General features: G+C 42.6%; 1 protein-coding gene and 1 long non-coding RNA gene across 2 annotated transcripts in view; one reads left to right on the top strand and one right to left on the bottom strand.

Annotated features, from left to right (window-relative positions):
• Positions 1-7,460: 7,460 nt before the first annotated feature.
• Positions 7,461-20,995, bottom strand: LOC105854071. The gene is made up of 3 exons (XR_001145799.1): positions 20,812-20,995; positions 17,709-17,831; positions 7,461-7,591 (listed from the first exon to the last, which is right to left on the bottom strand). It is a non-coding gene; the product is annotated as an uncharacterized LOC105854071 (long non-coding RNA).
• A 90-nt stretch (positions 20,996-21,085) lies between these two features.
• Positions 21,086-25,113, top strand: part of PAFAH1B2 (platelet-activating factor acetylhydrolase 1b, catalytic subunit 2 (30kDa)) — a 20,267-nt gene continuing 16,239 nt past the window's right edge. Inside the window, exon 1 of the mRNA XM_004689230.2 lies at positions 21,086-21,215. The gene's annotated coding sequence lies outside the window, so the exon portion shown is untranslated. The remainder of the gene's footprint in view (positions 21,216-25,113) is intronic.

Genomic DNA, 25,113 nt, shown 5'->3' with positions numbered 1-25,113 from the left:
TGGCCATTTTGATGATGTTAATTCTCCCGATCCATGAGCAGGGGATGTCTTTCCATTTCATGGACACCCCATTACTTTTTAATCACTAAATAATACTCCATTATCTGGATGTACCATAGTTTGCTTACCCATCCACCTACTGAAGGACATCCTGGTGGCTTCCAAGTCTTGATAATTATTAATAAAGCTGCTATAAAATCTTTGTGCAAAGTTTTATGTGAATATACATTTTTCAATCACTGGACAGATACCAAAGAGCATGATGGCTAACTGACAGGTCACAGGGTAAGATTATGTTTTGCATTGTAAGAAGTTGCCAAGCTGCCTTCTAAAGGTGCTATGTGGTTTTCCATCCACTAGGAATAAATGAGAGTTCTTATTGCCAACGTTTGGCTGTCAATGATCTGGATCTTGGTTAGTCTAATAGCTGTGCAGTAGAATCTCATTGTAGTTTGTATTTAGAGTTCCCTAATGATGGGTACTTGTCATCTGCATATCATCTTTGATGATGAGATGACTGTTAAGATCTTTTGTCCAGGGCCCTCCCTGGTGGCACAGCCAGTTAAAGCACAGCACTAAGAAGCTAAAGCCACTTCAGCATGAGTTCGAACTCCACCTGCCCGGAGGTGATCCACATGGCGTGGCAGACCTCTCCTGACCCGCCCGCTGCTTCCCTCAGCAGTGTACTTAGTTGATATGCCTCTTCTGCTCCCCACGCTGTCTCCTCTCACTGCCCCTGTACCTCTGGCCTGAACCTCAGTTCGGTATGCATAAATAAATAAATCTTTAAAAAAAAAAAAAAAGATCCGGGCCCTCCCTGGTGGCGCAGCGGGCTAAAGCACTGCACTGAGAAGCTAAAGCCGCCTCTGCATGAGTTCGATTCCCGCCTGCCCCGGAGGTGACCACATGGTGTGGCAGACCTCTCCTGACCCACCCGCTGCTCCCCTCAGCAGTGTGCTTCGTCGATCTGCCTGTTCTGCTCCCCACTCTGTCTCTGGTGAATCCTCTCACCCTCCGCATCTCTGGCCTGTACCCCAGTTCTGTACAAATAAATAAATAAATATTAAAAAAAAAATCTTTGGTCCATTTTTTAATTATTTGTTTTTATGTTTTTGAGGGGGTTTATTTTTGTTATATAAAATGAGATCACATTATACATTTCTGTCTTGCCTTTTTCAATACATTGCAAAAATCTCTCCTACTGAACTAATATAAAATTAACACATTGTGCCTGCATTATAGAGCCATTTGAATGGTCCACATTTTATTTAAATGCTCCCTGGAGACAGTTACTCCCCCTGCTTCTGGTTTTGGCATTACAAGCAAAGCAACATATATCTTTCTGTTATGTTCTCACACACTGCTGCTTTTATGTCTATTATGAAAGGAGGATTCATGGTAATTGTGGGTAGGGGTACAGAGCCTGGCTTCAGACAGCGTGTATTTGAAACCCAGCTCTTCCTTTATTATCCATGTCATAGGTTCCTCGCTACTCTCTGTAAACCTTGAGCCAGAAACCTCTAGTCCCTCATTATACTCTGTGAAATAAGGATAATCAGAATACTTATAGGATCCTTGATAGGATGAACAGGGATTTCTAAAAAATGTGCTTAGAACAGAACCTAACACAAATAAATACTAGATAATCACCTTTTACAGCTTGGTTGAAGAGTTTGTGCACTTAAAATTTTAACAGATGTTTCTAGGATGCTTTTCAAAAAGGTCAGCAAGACTCCTATACACCCCCCCCTCCACACGTCCCATGAGAGTCCTTCCGCTCTGTGTCACTGTCAGCAGAGGCATCATGACTTTGCAACTCTTACCAATGTGATGGGTAAATGACAGCATTGTTCTTGCATTTGCATTTCTCTGACTGCTGGGAAGATGAGCCTCTATTTATATGCTTTCCTGTCCTTAAGATTTGCTCTTTTGTAAATTGTTCATATCCATTCATATCTTTGGTCCACTTTTCTATGTGTTGTTTTTTGTTACCAAATTGTAAAGATCTGTATTTTATTTATCTTAGTCCCTGTGTATCCTTTGTATTGAAATAAACTTTTGTCAACATATTAGTAGTATTTGAATTAGTGGCATTAGTAGTATTTGAAATACAAAAAATATTTGCTTTTTGTTTCCCTAAACCTGTTCTTTTACGTACCTTGGGTTTCATATCCTGATTTTAAGGTTACATAGCTTTTCATTTGGGTGTATGCAGACTAAATGTCCTATCTCTAACAAAAATGAAATCACTTTAAATGAATTGTTTGTATATAGTGTGAGGTAATGATTTTTTTAAAATATTTATTTATTTGTGCATACAGAACTGGGGTACAGGCCAGAGGTCCAGGGGCAGTGAGAGGCTTCACCAGAGACAGAGTGGGGAGCAGAACAGGCAGATCGACAAAGTACACTGCTGAGGGGAGCAGCGGGTATGTCAGGAGAGGTCTGCCAAACCATGTGGGTCAGCTCCGGGGCAGGGATCGAACTCACGTTGAAGTCGCTTGATCTTCTTAGTGAAGTGCTTTAACCCGCTGCGCCACCAGGGAGGGCCCAGATTTAACTTTATTTTCCTCTCAAAAGGGACAGCCATTTTACCAGTGCCATCACACACATACACTTTTTCACTGCACCATCTGCAATGCACATCCTTGTGCATATGTTATAATAACAGGTAGCTTTCTTTCCATCTGAGAAGCAGAAAAGGTTAGGATGCATTTTAATATACAAATGTGATAACTTAACAATTGTTTAAATAATTTAATAATTTAAAAATATTAACAATTGATTAATTACTGCTGTTCATGTGTTCACTTGAACTGTTCCTGCAACTCTTCTGTAAGTTTAATTTTTTCAAAATAAATAATTTGGGAGAGATAAAAATGATAAATCATCTAGATTTAAAGTATAAATGGCAGGACAGGTCCCCAAAAAGCCATACATTGATAGTTATTTCAACAGGGTGATGTGCTCATAGGAGTTCATGTACCACTCTCTCTCTCTTTTGTAGATGTTTAAATACAGAAGAGGTCCACATTTTTAAAAACTGAAGTATGGGCCCTCCCTGGTGGCACAGCGGGTTAGGATGCAGCACTACAAGCTGGCCGAAGTCACTCCAAAGCAAATTTGATCCCAGCCCCCAGAGGTGATCCACATGGCGTGGTAGACCTCTCCTGACCTGCCCGCTGCTCCCTTCAACAGTGTACTTCATCAATCTGCCTGTTCTGCTCCCCACTCTGTTTCTGGTGAAGGCTCTCACCACCCCTGCACCTCTGGCCTGCACCCCAGTTCTGTATGCATAAATAAATGAATTAAAAAAAAAACTTTAGTATTTAATTGGGAATCCTTCATTTGTGTAGCAACATGATGACATACTACTGTATTAAAAGCTCCTAGCCAACCACTCAGCTGGATTTTTCCTTTGATTCGATTCCTCTTAGGTCTCAGGCTCAGTCATTTATGGCTGCAACAAATATTTACTGGGGTTTGTACATAGGCCAGGCATTGTCCTAGGGGCTTGGAAGACATCAGTGAGCAAAACAAAGATCCCTGTGTTCCTGAATCTTACTGCAGTAGTCCCCTTTCATTTACAGGAAATACAACGCAAGACCCCCAGTGGATGCCTGAAACCACAGATAGCACCAGTAAGAGATTAAAATGCTCCTAATACAACTCTCCTGTACTGCCGGTAGGAATGCAAACTAGTACAACCAGTATGGAAAACTGTTTGGAGGTTACTCAAACTGCCTACGACCCAGCAATCCCACTCCTAGGTATCTACCCAAAAGACACAAAAACACTGATTGAAAAAGATACCTGCACCCCCATGTTTATTGCTGCTTTATTTACAATTGGAAAAACATGGAAGCAGCCCAAATGCCCAAAAGTAGATGACTGGATAAAAAAGATGTGGTACATATACACAATGGAATATTACTCAGCAACCAAAAAAAGAGAAACACATGTCTTTTGCAGCAACTTGGATGAAGCTGGAAAAGATCAAGCTTAGTGAAATAAGCCAGAAAGAAAAGGAAAAATACCGGATGGTTTCACTCATAGCAGGAGTATAATGGACCAGGCAAGAAAATAACAAGAATAATGAACAGCCATATACCAGAGACATTCTGTGGGGGTGGAGTGGGGAATGGGATCAAAAATGGGGAGGGGGGAGAGGAGGGAAGTGCACGGGATTATGGTGATGGCACAAGGGTGACTTGGTGATGGGAAACCCGTGGGGATTACATTTGAGATAGAAAAAAAAATGTACAAAATGATGTAAAAATAAACTGTTATAAAAAAAAAAATGCTCCTAATACAGTGGAACAATCAGGTCCTCTCTTGTGGCGCAATGGGTTAAAGCACAGCACTATGAAGCTGTCCAAAGCCACTGCAGCATGACTTCAAATTCCAGCCAGGGAGCCGACCCACATGGTGCAGAAGACCTCTCATGTCTCACCTGCTGCTCCCCTCAGCAGTGTATCTCAGTCAATTCACCTGTTCTGTTCCCCACTCTGTCTCTGGTGAATCACCCCCAGCCTCTCTGGCCTGTACCCCAGTTCTTGTATGCATAAATAAATATATCTTAAAAGAAAAAAAACTTAAACTGTCCTGTTCTAATCCATTAGGTTTCATTGTCAACTTTTAGTCAGCAAGGAATTGTGGCAAACAAACCCATTGCTTGCTTAGTTATCACCTTCTTGCTTTTTTCTGTGAGGTTGGGTGGATTCTCTGAAACTTCATATCCCATGTTCTCATGCCCATAAAGATGGATTCACCCCCTATTCCATCCCCTCTCCAACAATTCCAACTCCTAAAACTCTTCTACAGTTCACCCTAAACTTCATGACCCAGCATCAGCAAAAGTTCCTGTATTCCCCAAAATTTCCTTCACAGTCCTTTCCTCTTCCTGCCCTAAAGGACAGTTCAACTAATGGCTGTATTTTCTCCCACCTCATTCCGTCCTGGAGCCTGGACACAGGGTAAAGATCCTGCCATTTCCAGCTCATTCTCATCTTTCCTCCCTGATGATACCACGTTCAGAAGGTCATGTGACAAGATGTCACCACCACTCCTCACAGTAACGGCCACTGACACTCTCCCTACCCCAAAACACACCCCTGACTGAGTTCCTGTTCTAGTGCCTGAATTACTGTCAAGAACTGCTCTGACCTTGATTCTCAGTAATCTCACTATATGTATTGCGGGTCCTTCTAGCACCCAGCCTCTGAGTTCCTTGCCTTCCTCACCTCCATTTATATAGTCCTCTCCTCTGTTTCCATCTTATTTTATCAGTAACCTCATCCTTTTCCTTGGTGCCAAGCATTTCACTCTCCAGCTATCCAGTCACCTCTTTCTGACTCTACATCCTTTTCAATGTACTGACAGCTGCTTCTCTTCAGCCTCCCACGACCACCTGTCTTTCTCCAGCTGGTCACCATGCCTCACTCCCTTGACATCTCACACCTCTTTTGCCTCACTTAAATTCTATGAATTTAATTTGCATATAATCTTAACTCTTCTGCATATAATCTTAACTCTTCTGCCGCTCTCTCCACTCCACTTGGCAAAGCCACAATCCTGGGCTTTTTTTTTTTCTCACTTCCTCTGAGCAGCTGAAAGTGTCTAGAGGGGAAAACATAGCAAAACTGGCTGGTTCCCCTTGAAAATCCAGACCATGAATTTCAAGAGAGCCAGGTGTGGCCCAGCAATCATGATCCCTACTTCATTCACTTGTGCATTCTTCTGGATGAGAACTTAATCACTTCTCTCTACTCAAAATAGCTTCTCTCTCACCCAGATGATGACTTGGCTCTTCCTAAAGTGGCTGATACAACTGAAAGTCTCACACTCCACACCTACACACCTTCCTGCCTATGATCACAGGTAAACGTTCCAGGTCTTTCCCTGAAGCCACGCCCTCTACCTGTGCTGTACATTCCATCCCTGCTATCTCAGGGAGGAGAACTCCAGCTGTCCTCTTTCCCTAAAAAGCACATTTTTTTCCTTTTTATCAGATAATTCTTTTCAGCACTAGACATTTTCTTTCTTTCTCAAATGTTTTCTGTTTTGCTAACTCCCTCTTCAGTCTTCACTCAAGGTCACCTTCTCCAGCAAGCTCTGGCTGACCACCCACTCCCTGCACAGAGTCCTTTACCTCCTCCTGATGTTCTTATGCTTTTTAATCCAGCGCATTTATCATTTTCGAATACAATCTACAGTCTATTTCTTTATTATCCTTAATGGTTTGTTACCCCTGCTGGTATGGTGGATCTCCCTGATCCACAGTTTTGATTTCTGTGGTTCTGTTACCTGTGGTCAACAATGGTCTGAAAATATGTACCAAGAGATGTTTTCAGAGAGAGAGACTGATTCATATGCCTTTTATGACTATACTGTAATCATTATTACTGTCATATACTGTTACAATTATTCTATTTTAGTATTAATTGTTGTCACTGATCTCTTACTGTGCCTAGTTTGTAAATTAAACTTTATCACAAGTATGTCTATATAAGAAAAGACATAGTCTATGTAGAGCTCAGGACTATCTGTGGGGTGGGCATCCACTGGGATTCTTGAGGTATCTCCCCCGAGGATAGGGGAGAACTTCTGTACTGCAAACATGACTTTTATTAAATCTCTGGGTCAATTACAACTCTGTAAAGTAGAACTATGATGTCATATGATGTGAACATCTGAGGAATTCCTCCATTACATATGTTGTGACTTGAGAGAAATACTAGGAAAGATTGTTGTACCCCTGAAGGAATTCTGAAATCAACGCATTATTATTTGAGGTTAAAGAAACTTAGTGTGTCCATAAGCCCCTATGTATGCAAAGTTTACAACAGAAATACAACGAGTCTTTGCTTGTGCTGCTACTTTAAATTTTTCACTTTTCATATTTATTATCCTACTTTACCCTTTCAATTCTGTGAGGTAGTGAGATTGCTAGTATGATAGCTTTGCCTTTTAAAGATATAACACTCAAGACTAAGAGAGCTGAAGTGACTTCTCTAGTTCAAACAGTCACTACCATTCACAATGAAGCTCAAGTCAACTGTTTAAGTAATTCTTGATTCTTGCTTTTTGCTACTGACTTCCATTTGATCCATGAGCCAATTCTATCAGTTCTACCTCTAAAATGCTCTTTAATCAACTTTCTCTTCTCCATGTATCACAACTGTGATAAAATCACAAATGCACAGCTAGCTACGGTCCTGTCCCGACATTGGCAGCCACCTCTAACAGGGTTCTGCTGTTTACTCGCTCTGCCCCTTGCACACTAACACCATCTCTCCACCACCACCTCTCACCTGGAGCACTGCAGCAGCCCCTCCTGAGTCTTGCCCTGCTTCTAGTTTTATCCCCACAATCCATCCCCTTAAGATAACTAGGATCTATGGATGTAGCTAGGCATGTATTTATACTTACTAAATTAGGGTTTTATGCAGGAACTGCCAGAACAGATGCAGAGGGCAGAGGACAGAGGGCAAGGTGTCCATGCAGGGACGTGGCGTCTCCATGTCTTTCCAGGTATGCCAGTCTTCCCATATCTCCATGTGCTCACTAACCTGGAAGCTCCTGGAATGAACTTTTAAAGAAATTGGATTTGAAACAAATGGGGCTAGGGAAATTGACTGTCCACTTGAAAATGGTATTGCTATATAGATTTTACCAAAAAAGAAGGTGGGCCGTCTGCACTCTCCTCTTTAATGACTTCCCTGGCACTTAGTATGGACTTACTTTGCCAACCTCATTTTAGGAAGAGAGGGAGGGAGGAAGGAAAAGTGGGAGGGGAGAAGGGAGGAAGGAAAAGAGAGCAAGGGAGGGAATCAACGCAGAAATTCAAATCTTAGTCTCCTGACTCTCAATGATAAAGTCTGTTTTCTATAATTATCTGCCTCCTACACTTATAAGTCAAACTTATCAGCTAATTAAGACCTTAGTTCAAATATTTTAGCAAATTGCTTTCTTACATGACATCTCATAATGTGATAACTTTTTCAAGAGAAAGCTCCTGAGCACATAGCACTGTGAGAAAAGCAGTCAGGGGCTGTGATCATTCTGAATGAGTCTAGCCAGGGAAATGCTTCAGAAGGGCTATGAGAACTCAGCAAGCTGTAAGAAGAGTATGATGGCTGGGGTGGGGGTGGGGGTGGGGGTGCGCTGCACTCAAGGCAGAGGACAGTTGGGGTAAAGACTAGCTTGGGGTGTGCAGAGGAGTGCCAGGTGGCTGAAGTGATCTGAGCAAACAGGTGGGCTGGAGGGTAAAGGAAGCTGGAGGGGCAGTTGGGAACTCACAGGGAGGAGAAAACTAAAAGCCCCAATAAGGAACTAGACTTGAAGAGAAAAGGAGAGCAAGTCACCATCGCATAGAAATGAAGCTAAGGGGCTCCAACCTCAGGAACTGATGGTGGAGAAAAGGGGAAAGGAGAGTGATTATGGGATCAGGACCCCAACACTGAGTCTCTGGGGCCTTGGGAGAGGAAGAGAAGACAGAAAGAAGGAAAGAAAGGTTGCCTCTTCCTAGCCCACATTCACACAGAGAATTAAGAGTCAGGGAGTAGAGAGAGATGTTGCTAAGTGAGCTACTAAAGGTTTTAGTTTCAACCTGGAATCAAGAGACTTTCATATAAAAAAAGTAGATGGGGGATCTAAAGACTTTCGATACCGGCATCAGTCAGGGGACAGTGTTAGCGACACCCACTCTTCAAGGATAAAACCAAACACAAAAGGCTAATGGAGTGGACCCTCCTTTGGACTGGGTTAAAGTGCTGTGCTAAGCTTTAACAGGTTAAAGCTATCTGCAGCACCAAGTTCAATCCCCAGCAAGGGAGGTGACCCACGTGGCACAGCAGTTCTCTCCTGTCTCACCGGCTGCTCCCCTCAGCAGTGTATTTCAGTACATCTGCCTATTCTGCTCCCCACTCTGTCTCTGATGAATCCTCTCATCCCAAGTGAATCTGGCCTGTACCCCAGTTCTTGTATGCATGAATAAATAAATAAATAAATCTTAAAAAAAAAAAAGCTACGAAGTCCCCAAAACCATTGTAAAGTTGGTCAAAAGTTATACCAGGCACAGCTACCACAGAAACTGCAAAATTAACCTTCGTTATATCCTCGTCCATGTTAGTTTGGTGGTCAGTTTTTCCTTGAACAGTTTTGCAGTAAGATCTGGAAAGTGGATTTGTGGGCTTGTCTTGGGAAGCTGGGAAGGGAAACTGGGTTGACTTTCTCCACTTCCAGGTTCATAGAAGAAACAAACCCAAGGGGGTCGTGATTACAGTTTCACATGAAAAAACACTAACTACTTTCTAAAAAGTGTTTGGCTTGGGTCGACATCGGAGGGTTTAAACTACAACATAATACACACAACCTCAAACTGCCACCAGCCTGATCTGGGCTATCATTTTCCCTTGACCTCCAGTCAATTCTCAGCCTTGAAGGCTGAGGAATCCTTTCTAATTAAAATAGGACTCTGCTTCTGTTCACAGCCCTAGGATAATTCTCCATTGACCTCAGAAGAATAACAAATTCCTGGCATTGCTCTACAAAGTCCTGAATATTTTGGTCCCTATCACATGGCTCTGTCCCTGTTTTCCAGTAAGCTTCCCACACACCAGCCCTCCAGCCGCCAGCACCCTCAGCTGGTCCTCAAATAGACCACCCCAGACATAGATAAATCGTTCATTTCCTTCCAGTCTTTTGTCAGTATTGCCTTCTCCCTGGGCCTCACTGTACTTACTTATTTTTTAAAAGACATGTTTACTTATGCATACAAGAACTGGGGTACAGGCCAGAGATGCAGGGGATGAGAGGATTCACCAGAGACAAGAGTGGGGAGCAGAGCAGGCAGATCAACAAAATACACTACTGAGGGGAGCAGCAGACAAGACAGAAGAGGTCTACTGTGCCCTGTGGGTCAGCTCCCTGGCCAGGGTGTGAACTTACAGCAGTACCTGCAGAGAGCTTCATGGTGTTGCACTTAACCACTGCACCACCAGAGAAGCCCCTGGGTCTCACTTGAAAGTGTAGCTCATAGCACCTCCATCATTTCCAACACCCCCTCCCAGCACTCCTTACTACTCTGTGGTTCTCTTTTATTGCTGTAGTACTTCTCTTTGAACGTAGGATATTTGTCACTTCCTTCACTTTCATTATGATGATGGTAAATGTTTAGTACCTCTCCCCCCTAGAAAGTGAGCTTTAGAAGGTAGGATCTTTGTAGTCTAAGCTTAGAAAAAGTGACTGGCACATGGAAGCTTTCAGTTAGCATTTATGAAAGAATGAATGAATGCCAAGGTATGGATTCGTGGCTTTGTGTGAGCCTGGAAGACCTCCACGAGGAAGTTCTGATCTTGGTCTTGAGTTGTTTTGTTATTTTGGTTGAAGAAATACAAAATATGCTTGCCAGACAGCCCAACTAGGGTTGGGCAAGAATAGAATGCACTGCCTTAGGAAAGTAAGCTCCCTGTCAAGCAGAACTGGAGTAAATATGTGTAGTAGTGCTGTAAGTAGATTTCTAATGACTTCTAACTTGAGATTCCTTCCAACTTTAAAGTTCTTGATAATGGTTGTTATCGCTTCTACTAAGAACCTACAAAGGTTCCAACTGCCTACCTAAGTAACTCACTTTCTTCTTTTTTGCAAGGTCCTGCTTACTTTGACCCCCATTTGATTTTTTTTTTTCCAGCACTGCTGAAAAGCTTTTTTTCATCCCACATAGAGGCCAAGACTATTCTGCTTCAGTGGTTTGATGTTTTAATACCATAAGTTTTGGAGTCAGAAGTGGCAGGGAATTTTGGAACCACCATTTTCTATGTGACTTCTAGTAAGTCACCTGACTTCATTCAGCTTTAGTTTTATCATAAAATTAAGAAAAAGGGGGAGAAGAGGGCTAGGAGGAGGTGGTGACAGACGGTGTTAATAAACAAGTGGTCACCTTTTTCAATTTGGATCTTTTCCCTTCTGTTAGGAACATACTTTTGACTGCCTGATTGCTTTGAAATTGTTTTACCTGTTCCGTTTTGTTTTCATTCCCAGATTGTTAATAGCATCATGGAGTTTGCAGGCAGGCACCAAAAAGTCTGTCCTCTTCCAGCTATAGTGCTTACTCAGAAAATGAGAGAGCTAAGCCAAATAATCTTTTTAGTCAAAAATATTATTTCAATCTGTATTTTGTATCCCTGAGGTGGCTAGCACAGTTTGTTAAGTGACTGACTTCAATAGGATTTCTCTAGTCTCAATTTTCAGTAGCCACAAATGATAACATTTTATAAGTGTCAACTAGTATAATGTACATGGAAGTAATTTTAAAATTGAAGTTGTAATTCTGTCTATTACATACCCTATATATGTATATATGTCACTACAACAATCTATATAGTATATATACATATAAAATATATAAGCATTATGTATCACACACACAATATATACTTCCATGTGGATCTCTCGCCATGGTACAGGTAGAGTAGTAGTAATAAGTCCATTCATGATTTGAGGCAATTCTAATTTAATTATTAGTGTAAGGGTGAGGTTAGGCTTATGTGACACCAGGCCTACCTCATATTCATCCAAAGTGATTCTTTGATTGAGAGGTTTCATATCATTATGAAATAATTATTTATTAGTGTTATAAAACATTACACACAGAATTTATGCTCATGCCAGCTGATGTGGTATGTCCGAAGCTGGTTACAGAGACAGCTAAATCGTCATATTTTATTCTTTTTTTTTTCCTAAAGATTTATTATTCATGCATACAGAACTGGGGTACAGGCCAGAGGCTCAGAGGCAGTGAGAAGATTTACCAGAGAAAGAGTGGGAGCAGAACAGGCAGATCAACAAAGTACACTGCTGAGGGGAGCAGCGGGCAGGTCAAGAGAGGTCTGCTGCGCCATATAGGTCACCTCGAGGCCGGTATCGAACTCATGCGGAAGTGGCTTTAGCTTCTTAGTGCTGTGCTTTAACCCACTGCGCCACCAGGGAGGGCCCATCGTATTTTATTCTAAGAGATCTTAAGCAAGAGCTATTTTGCTCCTGCTGCCTCTTTGCACCTGTAGTCACACTAGGTGACTACCTTCCTCCTTCACACCTGGCAGTTCCCATTCATACTTTAAGATTTAGATCAGGTGTCGGGTGCTTCCCCTCCCCATCACATTACAAAAGGTCTATTTGCCACTCATATTGCCAGTACGTCATATTCAGCAACCAAGAAAAATTGCAAAACTATATACTAAAAGGCAATGACCCCACAACTTGAAGAGACAGAGCAAGTGTGTGAACCAGGAATCTTGGGCTTATTATCCTGGAATTTCAAATAACTATACTTAACATGCTAAGGATTCTAATGAATAAAGTAGATAGCATACAAGAACCGGTGGGCAATGGAAGCAGAGAGACGCTAAGAAAAAATGAAAAAGAAATGCTAGAGTGTAAAAACACAATAAAAGAAATCAAGAATGCCTTGGCTGGGTTTATTAGTAGATTAGACAATGCTAAGGAAAGACTGTCTATGGTTGAGAATATACCAAAAGAACCCTCCAAGACTAAAAAGCAAAGAAAACAAAGAATGGGAAAAAAAAGTTCAAGCACGTGACTCAGCTACAAAAGGAGTTAGTGCATACATCAAGATAATATGAAAGGAGAAAGAGGAACATAAATATCTGAAGCAACTGAAAATGTCTCCAAATTAATGTCAGATACCAAATCACAATTCAGAAAACTCAGAGACTAGCAGGATGTATACCCCTCAAAAAACCCACACAGAAAAACAAAAGCCACTTCACCTAAGAATATAATTTTCAAACTATAGAAAATCAAAGATAAAGAAAAAATGCAAAACTATCAAACCACTAAAAAGATAACAGGAGAAAACTGAGATGACCTTGCTCAAGTCGATGACTTTCTAGACACAACAGTAAAGACACAGTCCACGCAAGAAATAATGGATAAACTGAACTTCATCAGAACAAAAAGTGCCTGCAAAGATAATGTCAAGATAATGAGAGGGCAATCTACAGACATGGAGAAAATTATTTTCAAAGGACACATTTGGTAAAGCACTGTTATCCAGATACAGCTCTTAAAACTCAGCAATACAATTAAATTTAAAATGGGCCAACCTTCCTGGTGGCACAGGGGTTAAGTCTCAGCAGTATGAGGCTGTCCACAGCTATAGCAGCACAAGCTCCATCCCCACCCAGGCTGCTGATCCACACGGCACAGCAGACCTCTCCTATGTTGTTTCTGCTCCCCCTCAGCAGTGTATTTGGCACAGCAGACCTCTCCTATCTTGTTTCTGCTCCCCTCAGCAGTGTATTCTAGTATATCTGCCTGTTCTGCTACCCACTCTCTGGTGAGTCCTCTCATTCCCTTACCTCTGTCCTGTACCCCAGTTCTTATATGCATAAATAAATAAATCTTTAAAAAAATAAAATGGGCCAAAGACCTTAACAAACACATCACCAAAGAACACATACAGATGGCCAAAAAGCATATGAACAGATTCCCCATGCTATATGTCATCAAGAAATGCAAATTAAAGCAAAAAGGACACATAGCACACACCTATTGGAGTGGAAATCCAGAACACCTAGATAGCCCCAAATGCTGGCTAGGATGTGGAGCAAGAGGAACTCATGTGTCATTGCAAAATGGTACAGCAGCTTTAGATGACAGTTTCACAGTTTCTTATAATACCAAGCATACTCTTACCATAGGTTCCAGCAATTTTGCTTCTTGATATTTACCCATATGAGTTAAAAACTTAGGTGCACACAAAAACCTGCACATAGGGGATCCCCCTTTCCTAGTGGTGCAATGGGTTAAACACAGCACTATGAAGCCACTGCAGGAAGGTCACCCCACATGGCACAGCAGACCTCTCCCGACCCTCCTGCTGCTCCCCTCAGCAATGTACTTCAGTATATCTCCCTGTTTCTGCTCCCCACTGTCTCTGGTGAATCCTTTCACACACACACCCCTGCCGTATTTCTAGCCTATACCCCAGTTGTGTGCATAAATAAATAAATCTTTAAAAAATTAAAAAAAGAATATCCAGCTTTTTAATGGGTAAAAAGAAGAAAATTGTACCTTCTATCCTTCCAGGTTCTTTTGAGTGCTTTAATAATAAAATTGACTTAAAATAGGTCAACAGGAGAAAGACAAACTTAATTGCATGTATACAAGGACTCCACATAGACAGCAGGCTGCATGACCAGCTATCGGGTTTGCATGCCATGCTGAGCTAGGGGGGAGTGTTAAGGGGGCCTGGGACTTCAAAGGGTAGGAAAACAATTTACACAGAGATGGAAAAAGCAAATGTTGGTAAAGACATGATTTCCGTGGCATGCAGAGACAAAGGGACACGAAGAAGACTAAACAAGCAGGCCTTGCTAATCTTCCCAAGTCTGCCACACCTAGACCTTACGCTTTGTAATATCCCTGGTGAGAGTCTCCGTCCTCATATTCAGGTCTCCTATCTAAAGTCTGGCAGGCAGTTGAGAGAGAGGATAACGAAAACTTTCTGAATCTGCTATATGTTCAAAAGAACCAGGTTAAAATAATCCTTATGCCAAAAGGACATACTTTGGGGTGGCAAATTTTGCACCACCCCAGCAGCATTCACGGAGATGTGAGACTCTGCTAGAGAGTAGTGGGATTGTGCTAGGTTATCTCACGAACCCAGTTTTCCCTTTGAGGATTCCTGCTGCTGAGTCCTTGTCTCCACTTAGTTCCCACATCTGTTCCCCTCAGTTTTCATGGTCTTTTATGAGACCTGATGTTTATCAAGTGTCTGTTCATCCAACATTGCAGCCCTCTCCCTTGCCCCATTCACTTACTGGCACTGGAGCTACAAGGAGAAATGAAACAAGGTTTCTGCCCTAGACGGATAAGATAGACACTTACCAGAAGAATAGCAGAAACATCCCTGGACTCTTAGCATTCAGGGTTTCATCCTAAGACAGACCCTCAAAATCTGCCATGTAAGTGCTTGTCATTTTAAAGAGGTGAACATTTTAAAGGGTGTGGCCTCTGTGGCCCAAAGGGTTAAATCGCAGCACTATGAGGCTATCCACAGCCACCCACATGGCACAAAATACCTCTCCTGTCCTGCCCCCTACTCCCCTCAGCAGTGTATTTCATGCCATCTGCCTGCTCTGCTCCCCACTCTATCTCTGGGGAATCCTTTCACTTCCCACCTCTGGCCTGTACCCCAGTTCTTGTACACATACATAAATAAATCTTTAAAAAAAATAAAGAAGCAAACATTTAATAAAACCACATTCTGGATTGGTGGGAGATGAAAGGAAGTCACTCAGCCAGTGAGGCCTGGGTGCCTCATAGTGTTACAGGGCATCCCAATGTGAATTGGGTTGTCTGTCTGTGGGTCTTCACCCGTGTGCTTACGATTCGATCGTATTATGGACACACTCAAAAGGTTAAATAATGGATTTATTTATAAGGAGAAAGGTAAAGGAATAACCCAGGGAAAGAGGGAGAGAAACACAGGTTAACTAGGATGTCCTACCAGTTCTGCTGAGTTGGACTCTACCTGCACGCTGAAAACCGACTGAGCGCCAAAACGATCAGCTGCGAACCACCAGGTCTCCCACCAGAGCCCACATGTCTGGTCTTACCCCAACCTGGCTGCTCAGCTCCGCCCTCACGTCCCAGCATGCTTCTTCTTGGTACTGATGGGATTTGGAGTCCCAGCATCTGGAGTAGGGGCGGAGTCCTTTAAACCTGTACCTGTTACAATAGGGTACGCATCTCACTCAGGCATGGGATGTTTCCTCAAGCACAATGTTCTACCCATTATCAATATCAAGCAATTACTAAAATTATCAGGTACATTTCATCAGGAAAAAAATGAGAGGTTCCTAAAACCCTCAAGAGAATTTTCTCATGAATATGAAAGGTATGTTGTACATACTTGAGGAAAAAACTGATCAAATATATAAACCTGTATACTGAAAGGTACAAAATAACATGAAAAAATTAGAGATCTAAAATAATGACACACTAAACAACATTCATAAATCAGAACTCAATGATTCTATGAAGCAAACTGATCTGTAGAGTCAAGGTATCCCAATCAAAATTTTAAAGGACCTTTCTGTAAAAATAAGCTTATTCTAAATTTATATGGAAACGCAAAGGATGTGGAGGAGTCGATACACTTTTGAAAAAATATGGTAGCTAACACCTTGGTAGATGATATCACACCATCTGATATCAAGTTGATTATGTAACTACAGTCATTAAGACAGTCTGGCACTGTGTTAAGATAGACACAGAGATCAATGAAACAGAATATAGAGTGTGAAATTGATCCACCGATATGGAGTCAATTGTTTCTCACAAAGGGCCCAAGAAAACTCAACAAAGTCTTCACAACAAACAGTGCAACAACAACCAAGCAACCACAGGCACAAAAACTAAATCTTTCTTATTTTCACACTATACACAAAAGACAAAAGTTCTGTTAGAAGGACTACTGAATAAAATGTAAAGCTAAAGCTATAAATCTTCAAGAAGAAAACATAGGAGAAATTCATTTTAACTAGCTGAAGGCAAAGATTTCTAAAGTAAGACCCAAAAAGCACAAATTAAAAAATGAAAAATTGGGCCCTCCCTGGTGGCGCAGCGGGTTAAAGCACAGCACTGAGATGCTTAAGCCATTGCCTCGTGAGTTCGATTCCCGCCAGCCCTGCATACCTCTCCTGACCCGCCCCTGGCAGACCTCTCCTGACCCACCCGCTGCTCCCCTCAGCAGTGTACTTTGTCGATGTGCCTGTTCTGCTCCCCACTCTGTCTCTGGCGAATCTTCTCACGGCCTCTGCACCTCTGGCCCAGTTCTATATGCGTAAATAAATAAATCTTGATTAAAAAAAAAAAAAAGAAAAATTGGTCTTTACCAAAATTAAAAATGTCTGTTCTTTAAAAGAAAATGGAAAGTCAAGTCATAGATTAGGAGAAAAATGTTTGAAATGTATGAGAAAGAATTTGTTTGACAAAGGATTTGTATTCAGAGTATGAAAGAACTTTTACAACTGAGTGACAAGTTGACCAAAAAAAATCTAATCTAATTTTTTTAATGGGCAAAAGAGTTGAACAGGTATTTCACAAAATATGTAAGTAACCAAATAGAACTTGAAAAGATGCTTGCTGTTTTTAATCATCAGAGAAATGCAACTGAAAGCAACAATGAGCTATTACTACACACCCTAATAATGGCTAAAATTAAGAATGACAAAACTATGTGTTATCAAGGATGCAGAGCAACTCTGTAACGCTCACATTCTGCTGGTGAGATTATGAAGAGATACACTCCCTTGGATATCTGATGGTCAGTTTATTATAATGCAGGATACACACTTGAAATTCTGTTCCTTGACTTTTCTCCAAGAGAAATAAAAATACGTGAACTTTCATACAACAAAGCAACTGTCATCCATTAACTGCTGAAATGATAAATAGAATATCCATACAATGGAATACTACCTAGCAATAAAAAGAAAAATACTAACACATCTGGCTTCCTGCTACCTGCTATCTCAGCTCTACTGGATTTTTAAACAACACACTTTTCGCTGTGAATTGTTTTGTTAGTGCAAAGATTGAAAATCTGCTGTATATAACATGAATGATCTCAAAATATATTGTTAAACAGAAGAAGCCAGAAACATAAGAGTACTTACCATATAATCCCATTTATGTGAAATTGTAGAAAAGGCAAAAACTAAATGGCAGCAAGCAGATCAGTGTTTGGTCATATCAAAATGTCTAAGGTACCAACTTGAATAGCTTCAGGTACCTGCTAACTAAAGATAGAAAAATCTGGTTATCAATAAGCTTAATAATTGCAATTGAATGAAACATATTATATGTGTTTCCATCTTTTCACAGTGAAACTACAACACCCATGCTGTTTTTAAATAGAATAACATAGCAGAAACATTTTTCAGTGGTGGAATGTTTTTATAACATGGCCTTTGCTATATTTCCAACAATATCTTGGCTTGACCCCCAAATACTTTCCAATTGCAAAATATGGTGATTGAATGAAAGGAATCTAGGCAAATAAAAAATGTGCTAATTTGTAAGAAGTTGTGAAGTTGTTTTTATCTGTTAAAACATTTAATGTTGCTTTAAAATCAACAAACCTTTGACGCTCTTATTATAAAAACCATCTGACCCTAGACTCTACCCATAGAACTGTCCTGAATTCACACTGCATGTCTAATTCTCAACTCACATAGTTTTTCTTCCCTCTTTTCATGTCTGACATGCCAGGTCCTCTGAAATCTCCCTGCTTCGATGCAGGAAATGAAGTGCCAAATCGTCTCCTTAAAATTCCAGGCCACTTGGGTGATGTTCCAACACTTATCCTTCTAGAAGCCCTAGATTTACCTTTGATCACATTTATGCTAACCCATTTGAAGACTGAGATCCATTCACAGACATCTACTCTGGTTATAATTTTCTTTCTTGGCAGTTAGTCATGAGGAAGAACAGATAGCCACCATCTCTCTCTATATCTATCTATCTATCTATCTATCTATCTATCTATCTATCTATCTATCTATCTACCTATCTATTTCAAATGAGGATTCTGGGCCCTCCCAGGTGGTGTGGGTTAAAATGCAGCACTGTGAAGCTATCCGCAGCCAAGGTACAAGTTTGATCTCCAACCAGGAAGGTGACCCACATGGCTCGGCAGACCTCTCTTGACCTGCTCACTGCTCTCCTCAGAGGTGTATTTCATTAGATCTGCCTGTTCTGCACCCTTCTCTGTCTCTGATGAATCCTCTTACCCCCTGCACTGCTGTGCTGTACCCCAGTTTTTGAATGCATAAATAAATTTTATTTTATTTAAATTTAAAATCTTAAATTTAAATTTTTATTTTATTTAAAATCTTTTTTTGAAGGTGGATCCCTAAAACATATCAGCATTAATGAAAAACTTACATGTAGGCAAACTCTCCTGATAGTTTTCAGCCAATTTGTGTCATAGTTAGAAGACAGTTATTTTTACTTCCTAACGCAGACTCTGAATGGGGCCTCTTGGGAAGGAGAGACTGCATGTGGGAAGTCTGAGGAGTGAGATAGAGTGTCTATGTCACCAGAATATATTCCCACATGTATCAACGGGGAGGGTGAGAGTTTAGAGCCAGAAAGGACTTTAGCAATAATCTAGTCCTTTTTATCTTACAGGGGGAAGAAAAGGCTAAAAGAAGTCAAATGAGCAGTAGCTCTCAGATAAGAACCCAGGGTACCCAGAAGCCTAATTAAGGGGAATTTCCACAAAACAGCCTGCGTATTTTTGAAGCTATGAATTATTTAGAAAGCTCAAACTTCAGCAGTCAAGCTCTCAACAAATTTCAGGGCTCAGTGATACAGAGATTTTGTCAAAACACCAAAAACAGACTGAGCTTTAAAGGCATGTAAACAGTTAAGGGGCTACTTTAAGAAGGTGTAGTATTTCCTAGGGATGCACCTCCCTGTTTGTTTGTTAATTTAAAAGTAGAAAACAAGAAAGTTTAAAGATGGATCATGGGTTCCACTTAGGCATAAATTCAACCTTTGATCATTCATTCCTCATTCAGCAACACTTAAAGAGTTTCTGCAATGGGTCAGCCACTTATCAAGGGATGGGACCCACAGCATGAGAGATTATAATAAAGCAGGAAGACAGTGTATTAAAGCAGTAATTGCAGTAAAGTGTGTCCAATATTAAAACTGGGGAAATACATACTACTCTGAATGAATCCCTAGAGACTAATTAAAGTCCTGTCACTCTTGTTTTCAACGTAGTTGTAAGCTGCTTCTTTATGCCATCATTTGAATTCCCCAAATACAAACTCTTTTTTTCTCAAATATTTATTTATTTATTTATGCATAAGAATTGGGGTACAAGCCAGAGGTAGGTGTGTGTGTGAGAGGATTTACCAGAGACTGATTGGGGAGCAGAACAGGCAGATCGACTGAAATACACTGCTGAGGGGAGCAGCGGGGCGGGTCAGGAGGTTTGTCAGTCACAAGCCATGAGCCACGTGGGTCAGTCCCTGGCCTTGGATGGAAATCGTGCTGCAATGGCTGTGGAGAGCTTCATAGTGCCGCACTTTAACGGGTTGTGCCACCAGGGAGGGTTCTAAATACAAATTCTTTTCATTAAGGTAACAATCAACTGAACACCTACCTACTGGTGTGCCATAAACTGTGTGAACATCTGCAAATAAATTAGCAATATAAATTCATTTCATACTAAGACATTTTCATAGTAATTTAGTACCACCCAAGGACACAGGTGGTCTGAAAAATAATTTGATGTGTCTTGAAAAAGGTCTTACAGGGTAATATTCTGTCAGCAGGTGCTGTGAGCCAAATGAACACTTTCCATCATTTTCTGAGCTCTAGAAAGCTCTACCTTATTCCCTGGCATAGGTCTGGATGAATACTATCCATCCCTAACAAAGGTTTTGGTATCAGGCTGTGCGGGCTCTCTCTGACAGACATTCGATATTCATTTTGTAGATGTCTTCCCCTAAACTGGATGGGTCATTAAGGAAGACTGTGACAACTCACTACCCCATCATGATTATCACGTTAATTGATGGTCACTTAAAATCCGCGCAATCATCATAAAAACAGAAACTCCCCTCATAAACGCAAGGAACTGCTTCATTAACCTTGGGGCCCTATTGCCCTCCCACTTCCAGCAAACTGGTTTATTCCAATGGGTGGAGAGGAAGCCAGGTTGGCTGGGTGGGAAAGGAATGGCGTCAGTGTGAGGTCACGTACATTGTCCCGAAAGCCATCTCTACACGGCGGCGACAATCACGCGGGAGAGAGTGATGCACTGGAGGAAAACGGAGGCCCGAGTCGCGCAGACGTGCCAGAAGAGCGCAGGATGGAGAACAAAGCGCGCAACCTCGCGGGGCGGGGCGGGACACCTGCACGCGGCAACGAGCGCCCAGCGTGAGGGAAAGCGGGAGAGCCGAGCCAAGCCGGTCCCGGCGGGAGGAGGCGGGACTTCCGGAATCCATTTGCCTGAGCGGCGGGGGAACCGGAAGTGGGGCGCTGCTGCTGGTGCTGGGGCCCGACGAGGGACGCGCCGGAGCGGGGCCGCCGGGACTGAGCGAGCGACAGACGCGCCACCCGCCGACGCCGCAGCCGCTTGGGGCCCACACGGACCCTCTGCCTGAGTGAGTGCACCCCGGGTAGCGGGGACCCGAACGATGGAGCTGGGAGTTGGAAGAGACTGCGATTTGTTATTGTGAGAGGCCCCGACCTCCCCTCCCCCACCGCGCAAGCCCCTCCCCCCGCCGCCCCTCGGGGGCCTCGCGCGCGCGCCTGCTCCGCGGGCCCGGCGTTGGTGGCCAGCCGCCCGCGCCGCTGCCGGGACCTCCAGGCCCCGCGTCGCCCCTTGGGTCCTTTCCTCAGCATCCCACCCCCAGACCTACCGCACTCCCCTGCCGCTGACCTGCTCCTCCACTCCTCTTTTCCCGTGCGGGAAAACCGTGGGGGGCGCGCCGCCCGTCCCCTGCCAGCCGCTGGCGTAGGCCCCCCTGTACCCCATGCTCCTCAGGAGGGCTGTTCGCCTCTGCAAGCGCCGTTGGTGGCGACTCCCTGCCGCCGGCCTCAGCTGTTGCCTTTTCTGTCCCTCGGGTGGTTGGACCCCTCTCTCCCCGTCCCTCCGCTCAGGGAGGCCCTCAGCGGGCCCCCGCCAGTTTCTCTGTGTTCTGACTGAGCATTTTCTCCCTCTCTCTTGTGCTGAAAAATTCCAACTCTTAGAAACTTGTCCGTTTCCTCCTCTGATGTTTTCAAAAAGCCGTAGGCGGCCACGACCTGCAGGCGCCGCGCCTCAGAGGGTTGTTCCCCCCAGCCCATCACCCGGAGATGCGGTCTGGCGAGCTCGGTCACTTGCTCGAGGGCAGCCCGCTAGTTAAGTGGACCAAGGGGCCGTTTTTAACCTGAGCCATGTCCCCTTAGCTCTGTCAGGCCCTGCCGGTTTATGATAAACGCGCTGCAAGGGGACGCACGCTTCTCCTTTCCATAACTTCAGGCCAGCGTTGCTTTTCTTGGTTTATAGACAAACCTTAAGAAAATCAGATCCTTGGTTTGACCTCCTGTTCGAACTTGAAAGGGAAGCCCATCTGGATCCAGCCTGGCACCTGCTTTGTATAGCTGTAAAGTGGTAAAGATGTGGAGAAAGGCGAAAGACCGGGATTGCCTTCCCTGGGCGCTTGAGAAAGCCTTGCTGAGATCAGCTTGGTGTCTTTAGATTCTTCTGGGCACATTGTTCTGACATAGAGGTTGCCTCCTTGTGGAGGAGCGGGGAGGAGTAGGAAATCATTGTGCTTTAATTTGTTGGCTTGGGCATTTGATAATAAATTACGGACGCCATGGAACCAGACGACCTGCCCACCAGGCCATGAGGCAGGGTATTTTGACTGACCTGTCTGCCCCTCCAGGATAGCACTGCCAGCTCCCTCCCACAAAATGGGGGTCTTAGGTGAGAGTGGAAACATTCTAAATTTTTTCTTAGTACAACTCTCCCCCTTCATGGTTTTCCTGGTAAAACTGAAGAAACTTCCAGGGCCTCCCTGGTGGTGCAAGAGTTAAGTCTCAGTACCATGAAGCTATCACCAGCCACCTACAGTTCTATCCCTGGCCAGGGAGCTGACCCACACCATGCGGCAGCAGACCTCTCCTGACTCCCCTCTGCTCCCCTCAACAGTTTATTTCAGTAGATCCACCTGTTCTGCTCCTCTCTCTCTCACACACACACACACCCAGTTTTTATATGCATAAATGTATAAAATGAATCTTTTAAAAAATTGTAAACTTCCAGCTTAGCTTGAGAATTTATATCTCTTTGTTGTATTTATATCTCTTTGTTGTTGGAACTGGTTTCTGACTAGTTACAATACACCAGGCTCCTACAAGCATCTGGAAACTAGTGGTTTAGTGTCATAGTATAAATGAAAATTAAGGAAAATTGAGAAATACTGGGCAAATTGCTTAGCCCATTTTTCCAGAGGACTCATTTTAATAGATAATTAAAGCCTCCTTGGAATTGTTGTCTCCGTAAATTAAAACTTTTGTTCTTGGGACCTTAGTCTCCATGCTGGGTTTTTTCTAACTGAATCTGCTGTTTGTGATCTTAAGGAGTTAATGACTTACTGCATGGGGGAGAGTGTTAAGAACCTATAAGGTGAGGTAGGAGTCAAATCTCTCCAGTTGGTACTTTCCTGTGGCTACTGATTGAAGCTTCACTATTCTGAATACTGCTGTGTTTCAGTATGCCAAGCCAAAGTCACCAGATTTTTGTGGCCTCGCATGGGCTGCTCTTGATTTCATTCTTAATTTTTATTGTAAAGAATACAACAGTTTGGGCCCTCCCTGGTGGCGCAGCGGGTTAAAGCACAGCACTAAGAAGCTAAAGCCACTTCCGCATGAGTTCGATTCCCACCTGCCCCGGAGGCGACCACATGGCGTGGCAGACCTCTCCTGACCCGCCCGCTGCTCCCCTCAGCAGTGTACTTCGTCAATCTGCCTGTTCTGCTCCCCGCTCTGTCTCTGGTGAATTCTCTCACCCTCCGCATCTCTGGCCTGTACCCCAGTTCTGTACAAATAAATAAATAAATCTTTAAAAAAAAAAAAAAAGAATACAACAGTTTGTTAACCTAACCCCCAAATGATTTGAATCCTCTAAGTGTATGTCTCCTAGCTTGGCTATTTTAAGCTTGCTTTTTTAAAGGAGAAATTGCATGGATTTGTGGTTTTTCTTTACCTGCTGTTTTTATATTTATTTTTTTTAAGATTTATTTATTTATGCATACAAGAATTGGTGTGTAGGTTAGAGGTGTGGGGAGTAAGATGACTGACCAGAAACAATAGGAAGGAGAACAGGCAGCTAGACAGAAATACACTGCTAATGGGGCAGCAAGTGAGACAGGAGAGGTCTGCTGTGCCATCTGGCCTCCATCCAATTTTTGTATGCATAAATAAATAAAATGAATCTTAAAAAACAATAAACTTCTAGTTTAGCTTATGAATTTATATCTCTTTGTTGTTGGAAATGGTTTCTGACTAGGTACAATACTCTGCTACTGTAAGCAGGTGGAAACTGGTGGTTTAGTGTCATAGTCCAAATGAAAAAGATAGAAAATAAAGGAAAATTGAGAAATACTACATACATGAACGGGGGTATAGGCCAGAGGTTGGGGGGTGCGGCGGAATGAGAGGGTTCACTGGACTGTGGGCAGCAGAACAGGTGGATCTACTGAAATCCACTGCTGAGGGGAACAGCAGGTGAGACAGGAGAGGTCTGCTGTGCCATGTGGGTCAGATCCCCTGGCTGGGGATTGAACCCCTAGTGCTGAGACTTAATCCCTTGCACCACTTGGGAGGCCTCTTTACCTGCTGTTTAGAGATATTACCAAATCATAGATATTAGTAAAACTGTGAAAGCTACTTTGTATTGTGAGGTTTTGATTTGTATAAAATCCAAGTTTCTGAATGCACAAATAAATTTTTTTGCTCAGATATTTTACCCTTGTAGAAAGGGAAGTATGACTTTGTATTGGTAAAGGAAAAAAAAAAACAACAGTGAATTGGGAATTTCTGCCTTCTCTCCCAGTTCTACCTACTTAGTGACCTCAGATAAGTGATAGTTTGTTCCTCAGTTTCTCTGAGTATCTATCTGAGTATAGCTTTGGGGGGTGGGGGCTTAGAAAATTTGAGACTGAGAGGTGTTTTACTCAAGGTAGCATCAGTGTGCCATAACATTTAGTTAGTAGTAATAGAAAGATAAGTGAATCTATTTACTAAATTAAAATTTATCACTACTCTGTATAGTTTTTTCTGTATAGAGCCTGACATCCTTTGCCCAAGAGTAATAGACCTCAGAGGTATGGTACCCTGAGTTCAGATCTCAGCTCTACACTTAAAGAGTGTTCCTCTTTGCCCAGCTTCAGTTTTATTTATTTATTTATTTATTTATTTATTTTTAAGATTTATTTATTTATTCATACAGAACTGGGGTACAGGACAGAGGCTCAGGGGCGGTGAGAGGCTTCACCAGAGACAGAGTGGGGA

Source organism: Condylura cristata, unplaced genomic scaffold (genome assembly GCF_000260355.1).
Source record: "Condylura cristata isolate star-nosed mole 26May11 unplaced genomic scaffold, ConCri1.0 scaffold00025, whole genome shotgun sequence".
NCBI lineage: Eukaryota > Metazoa > Chordata > Mammalia > Eulipotyphla > Talpidae > Condylura > Condylura cristata.
Note: the sequence above shows the minus strand (reverse complement) of the source record. Positions and strands in the feature narration are given on the sequence as shown.